Source organism: Microtus oregoni, unplaced genomic scaffold, assembly GCF_018167655.1.
Source record: "Microtus oregoni isolate MIOR12 unplaced genomic scaffold, Mior012 000061F_ref0000440, whole genome shotgun sequence".
Classification (NCBI taxonomy): domain Eukaryota; kingdom Metazoa; phylum Chordata; class Mammalia; order Rodentia; family Cricetidae; genus Microtus; species Microtus oregoni.
The window spans coordinates 727,857-734,899 of record NW_024543871.1 but is presented as its reverse complement, the minus strand read 5'-3'; positions in this window follow the sequence as shown (position 1 = coordinate 734,899).

Here is a 7,043-nt window from a genome sequence, read left to right as displayed (position 1 = left end):
CTGTAGCTCTGTAATAGAGTTTGAAGTCAGGGATGGTAATGCCTCCAGAAGTTCCTTTATTGTATAGGATTGTTTTGGCTATCCTGGGTTTTTTGTTTTTCCATATAAAGTTGATTATTGTCCTCTCCAGATCTTTGAAGAATTTTGATGGGATCTTGATGGGGATTGCATTGAATCTATAAATTGCCTTTGGTAGAATTGCCATTTTTCTATGTTGATCCTCCCAATCCAAGAGCAAGGGAGGTCCATCCATTTTTTGGTATCCTCTTCAATTTCTTTCTTCAATGCTTAAAGTTCTTGTCAAATAGATCTTTCACTTCCTTGGTTAGATGTACCCCAAGATATTTTATGCTGTTTTTGGCTATTGTGAATGGTGAAGCTTCTCTGATTTCCCTCTCTGCTTCCATATCCTTTGTGTATAAGAGGGCGACTGATTTTTTGGAGTTGATCTTGTATCCTGCCACATTACTAAAGGTGTTTATCATCTGTAAAAGTTCTTTGGTGGAGTTTTTGGGGTCGCTTATGTTCACTATCATATCATCTGCAAATAACAAAAGTTTAACTTCTTCCTTTCCAATTCGAATCCCCTTGATTCCATTATGTTGTCTTATTTCTATTGCTAGAACTTCAAGCACTATATTGAAGAGGTATGGCGAAAGTGGTCAGCCTTGTCGTGTTCCTGAGTTAAGTGGGATGGCTTTGAGTTTCTCTCCATTTAATTTGATGTTAGCTGTCGGCTTGCTGTATATAGCTTTTATTATATTTAGGTATGACCCTTGTATCCCTAATCTCTCCAAGACTTTTAACATAAATGGATGTTGAATTTTGTTAAATGCTTTTTCAGCATCTAATGAAATGATCATATGGTTTTTTTCTTTCAGTTTATTTATATGCTGGATTACAATGATAGATTTTTATATGTTGAACCAGCCCTGCATCTCAGGAATGAAGCCTACTTGATCATAATGGATAATTTTTCGGATGTGTTCTTGGATTCGATTTGCCAGTATTTTGTTGAGGATTTTTGCGTCGATGTTCATGAGTGAGATTGGCCCGTAGTTCTCTTTCCTGGTTGAGTCTTTGAGTGGTTTTGGTATCAGAGTAATTGTGGCTTCATAAAAGGAGTTTGGTAATGACCCTTCTGTTTCTATATTGTGGAATACATTAAGGAGTATAGGTATTAGATCTTCTTGGAAGTTCTGGTAGAATTCCGCATTGAAACCATCTGGACCTGGGCTGTTTTTGGTTGGTAGGTTTTTGATAACCTCTTCTAATTCTTCGCGACTAACAGGTCTATTTAGATTGTTCACCTGGTCCTGGTTTAACTTTGGTATATGATATTTATCTTAAAAAGTATCCATTTCCTTTACATTTTCCAATTGTGTGGCATATAGGCTTTTGTAGTAATATCTAATGATTCTCTGAATTTCCTCTGTGTCTGTGGTTATGTCCCCCTTTTCATTTCTGATCTTATTAATTTGCAAATTCTCTCTCTGCCGTTTGATTAGCTTGGATAGTGGTTTGTCAATCTTGTTGATTTTCTCCAGGAACCAGTTTTTTGTTTCATTGATTCTTTGTATTGTTTTCTGTGTTTCTATTTTGTTGATTTCAGCCCTCAGTTTGATTATTTCCAGTCTTCTACTCCTCCTAGGTGAGTCTGCTTCTTTTTTTTTCTAGAGCTTTCAGGTGGGCTGTTAAGTCTCCAATGTGAGCTTTCTCTGTTTTCTTTAAGTGGGCACTTAGTGCTATGAACTTTCCTCTTAGGACTGCTTTCATAGTGTCCCATAAGTTTGAGTATGTTGTTTCTTTATTTTCATTGAATTCCAGGAAGAATTTAATTTCTTTCTTTATTTCTTCCTTAATCCAGGTATGGTTCAATAGTTGACTGTTCAGTTTCCATGACTTTGTATGCTTTCTGGGGGTAGCATTATTGTTGAATTCCAACTTTAATCCATGGTGATCTGATAAGACACAGGTGGTTACTAATATTTTTTTTGTAACTGTGGATGTTTGCTTTGTTACCGACTATGTGGTCGATTTTCGAGAAGGTTCCATGAGCTGCAGAGAAGAAGGTATATTCTTTCCTATTTGGATGGAATGTTCTATAGATGTCTGTTAAGTCCATTTGATTTATTACCTCCATTAATTTTCTTATTTCTCTGTTAGGTTTCTGTCTGATTGACCTGTCCATTGGTGAGAGAGGAGTGTTGAAGTCTCCTACTATTAGTGTGTGCGGTTTGATGGCTGCCTTGAATTTTAGCAATGTTTCTTTTATGTACGTGGGTGCTTTTATATTAGGGGCATAGATGTTCAGGATTGAGACTTCATCCTGATGAACTGTTCCTGTTATGAGTATAAAATGCCCCTCTCCATCTCTTCTGATTGATTTAAGTTTGAAGTCAACTTTGTTAGAGATTAGTATGGCCACACCTGCCTGTTTCTTAGGTCCATTTGCTTGATAGGCCTTTTCCCAGCCCTTTACTCTGAGTAGGTGCCTGTCTTTGTGGTTGAGGTGTGTTTCTTGTAAACAGCAGAATGTTGGATCCTGTTTTCTTATCCAATCTCTTAGCCTGTGCCTTTTTATAGGTGAGTTGAGTCCATTGACATTAAGTGATATTAATGACCAGTGGTTGTTAACTCCGGTCATTTTTTTTTTAGTCGTAGAGTTTGTGTGTTTCCCTTCTTTGTTTTGTGTTGGTGAAGGGTCTCTAGATGTCTGAGTTATTTTGGTCATTGTTGGACTCCTTGGTTAGTGATTTTCCTTCATTTACTTTCTGTAAGGCTGGATTTATGGCTGCGTATTGTTTAAATTTGTTTTTATCCTGGAAAATTTTATTTTCTCCATTTATAGTGAATGAAAGCTTGGCTGGGTATTGTAATCTGGGCTTGCACCCATGGTCTCTCAGTTTCTGCAGTACATCTATCCAGGACCTTCTGGCTTTCATGGTTTCCATGGAGAAGTCAGGTGTAAGTCTGATAGGTTTACCTTTATAAGTAATTTGGCCTTTTTTCCTTTGCAGCTCTTAATATTCTCTCCTTATTCTGTATGCTTTGTGTTTTGATAATTATATGGCGAGGGGATGTTTTTTTTTTTGATCCAGCCTATTCGGTGTTCTGTATGCTTCTTGAACCTTCATAGGTATATCTTTCTTTAGGTTGGGAAAGTTTTCTTCTATAATTTTATTAAATATATTTTCTGGACCATTGAGCTGCCCTTCTTCTCCTTCTTCTACTCCTATTATTCTTAAGTTTGGTCTTTTTATTGTGTCCCATATTTCCTGAATGTTTTGTGATGAGAGTTTGTTGGACTTGCTGTTTTCTTTGATCAGTGTGTTTATTTTCTCTATGGTATCTTCAGAATCCGAGAGTCTTTCTTCTATCTCTTGTATTCTGCTGGTTATACTTGCTTCTGTAGTCTCTATTTGTTTACCTAGATTTTCCATGTCCAGCCGGCCCTCTGTTTGTGTTTTCTTCTTTGCCTCCATTTCAGTTTTCAGGTCTTAAACTGTTTCCATTATCTGCTTGATTGTTTTTCCTTGGTTTTCTAGGGTATAATTCACTGATTTATTCAATTCTTCAAACTTTCTGTTATATTTCTCATCCATTTCTATAAGGGCGTTTTTTACATGCTGTTTTACGGTGTCAATCACTTTCATGAAGTCAATCTTTTCTCCTTCTTCTTGATTAAGGGGTTCTTGTCCTCCCCTTGTGAGGTCGCCTGTTTCTGGTGGCTTCATGTTGTTTTTCAGCTTGTTGGGTGAATTCTTGCCTTGACGTCGGCCCATCTCTTCTTCCAAATGCTCCCTATGGATCTTCTTTTACCGGATCAGGTCTCCTTGCCTACCAACGCTGGCTCTCCCCAATGTTGGCTCTCCTGGTGCCGAGAGATCAGGCCTCCGTCCTGGTTGTGCAGCTCGCAAACAAAGCACCTACCCCACTTGGTGCAGGCAGGCCACAGAAACAAAGGAACTACTGCCCGCCCGGGAGCCCCGAGTACTCGGATCCAGCGCCCAGATAGGCTGGGCTGAGCGATGCCACGCGCCAAAAGAGGGCAGTGGGGCCGAAGTGGGGAGGGCTCTGGACGGAAGCTGGGTGGGCCAGGAAGAAAGAGGCAGCACCCAGGGAGTAGAGACCCTGCAGAGAGCCCAAGAAGGACAGGGGGCCAAGGAACCCCCGAGCTCCCCGTCCCAGGCTGGCGCCGTGGGCCAGAAACTCACCCCAACGCTGGGTCTCCTGGGGCCAAGAGATCAGGCCTCCTTCCTGGTTGGGCAGCTCGCAAACAAAGCGCCTACCCCGCTTGGTGCAGGCAGGCCACAGAAACAAAGGAACTGCTGCCCGCCCGGGAGCCCCGAGTACTCGGACCCAGCACCCAGATAGGCTGGGCTGGGCGATGCCACGCGCCAAAAGAGGGCAGTGGGGCCGAAGTGGGGAGGGCTCTGGACGGAAGCTGGGTGGGCCAGGAAGAAAGAGGCAGCACCCAGAGAGTAGAGGCCCTGCAGAGAGCCCAAGAAGGAAAGGGGGCCAAGAAACCCCCGAGCTCCCCATCCCAGGCTGGCGCGGTGGGCCAGAAACTGACCCCAATGCTGGGTCTCCTGACGCCGAAAGATCAGGCCTCCGTGCTGGTTGGGCAGCTCGCAAACAAAGCACCTACCCCGCTTGGTGCAGGCAGGCCACAGAAACAAAGGAACTGCTGCCCGCCCGGGAGCCCTGAGTACTCGGACCCATCGCCCAGATAGGCTGGGCTGGAAGATGCCACGCGCCAAAAGAGGACACACAGAAACAGTTTAAATCACTGCTTGTCCCATTAGCTCTAGCTTCTTATTGGCTAACTCTTATTTATTAATTTAACCCATTTCTAGTAATCTGTGCATCGCCATGAGGCTGTGGCTTACTGGGTAAAATTCCCAGAGTCTGTCTCTGGTGGAGGTTCCATGGCTTCTCTCCCAGCCCTTCTTTCTCCCATCATTCAGCTTAGTTTTCCCCACCTAGCTAAGTTCTGTCCTGATATAGGTTCCAAGCAGTTTCTTTATTCATTAATGGTAATCACAGCATACAGAGGGAAAACCCACATCACTAATGTGAAAATCTAAAAGGTCTCTGGAAAGCCTTGTGTTACGTATGCTTTCGAAGACTGAAGAATCTATGGTCTGTCAGACAAGGCCAGAGCAGAATTGATAGACTTGCCCAGAAAAAAAGGAAGTGAATGCTTTTCCTTTGACCTCATTATATCTTGATTTCCAGTTGGAACATGTTACCCATATCAAGGGGTAATTCTCTATAGAAAACCCTCACAGCCTCCCAGGGGTGTGATTCCTAGGTAATTCTCAATCCAGTCAGGTTAACATCTATCGCAGGAATCCCAGAGAATGGAAATGCCTGTGAAGACTTCAGAAAAGCTATCTAGCCAAGGGGTCAGGAGTAAATCCTCCTTCCCTGAAATTACATTTCAAAGTAAGCCCATGGCTATTATCCAACACTCTGGGTGGACTAAAGAAAAGCACAGAAAAGGCACAAGGCACAAAGACACAAAAATGGTGAGAGTAAGGTTTGTAATGCTAGAACCCAGATTATGAGTTTGGTAACCAACTCTACAGACTACCTTGTCATTGCAGGCCAAGTTAGGCACTTCTCTCAGATAGGGACACAAGAAAGAATGCTAGTGAAGAGTCACCAGTGGACACTGTCCAGATCATAGATAGTGAGGTAGTATCATCCAGGTTGCTTTAGCAAGATTTGACTGAAGTCACCCTGCAGCCAGGAGTAAGAGTGGTAGGCAGTGATGAGCCCTCATAATCCCTGTGTATCTATCGACTGTGGGGCTCTTTACACAGATGCAGACAACTCTAGATACCCAGCCCCTGCTGAAGGTGATAAGTCTGATCCATAAAAGAGTCCTAGAACTTTCACTTCTGAAAGGCTGCATAGAACACTAAACATTTTAAACTGTGACCCATTTTGGACCTAAAATTTTATGTCATCAAAGGTAGACAGGCATGAAACACTTGTATACAAATCGCGTACTTACTAATAATAAATCATGAAAATTTTTATTTTGAAATGATTGTGTATAAAACTATAAGGGGGCCCAAGACCTTAGTAGGACCTGAGACTCCATGATGACTCTCATTCAGGTTGCAAAACTCAGCATGCAGATGGCAACACCTGACACTATGAAAACAAAGACCTAAACCGTCAAAGTCCACAGTTTTGGCAAAGTCTCTAAATGTACTAACCTTGCCTTTTGACTCCTGTAGTTCTGCTTCTGGCTAACTCCTCTTATTAACTGAAATGTGTCAACCCAAGACATGGTTTTTGTGTTTAAAATGTCACCCTGATGAAGGTTTGGGGTTTGGGGTAGCAAACACTTAAACTCCTGTCCAAACAATTGTCTCTGGTGGCTACCCTGCAACATGTACATATATATGATTATATATATATATATATATATATATATATACACATATATATGATTATACTATTTGTTAAAGTTAAAAATAAATCTTCAGTGTTACACATATGTGCTTTTTTGTTCTTTTTTACAGATAATTAAATCATAGCCTAATTTGATTTTCCAGGATGTAATAAATCAGCCATTATTTTTCAGAGTTGATCATTATTTTGATTTCATAATTTCCAACAATGAAAATGATGCTCCAGATAATAGGTAGCACAAAAAGATTAAGGTTTTTTAGGGCCATATCAAAATGTGAAAATTATGTCCTAATATGATAGCTTATTTAATTATCTTATTTTTATTCATATCCTTCCTCCACCTCTAAATCACCTTAAAATGCATTCTCAAGCATCGTCAAGATTTGCTCGTAGATCAAAAAGAAATTCCTCAGCTCAGGACCAACTGCTGGTCTGTTTCTCCAGCAAGTCAGAAAACTAGCGTTCTCCTTCAAGCAGTCTTTTTTATTTATTTCTATTTTTTTATTTTTTCCCCAACACTACTTATTGCAACTGTCATTATTCCATGCACAAGTTCGTGCCCACACTCCACCCCTTGTTTGCCTAAACTAGAGCCTCGCCCAGGGTTGTGA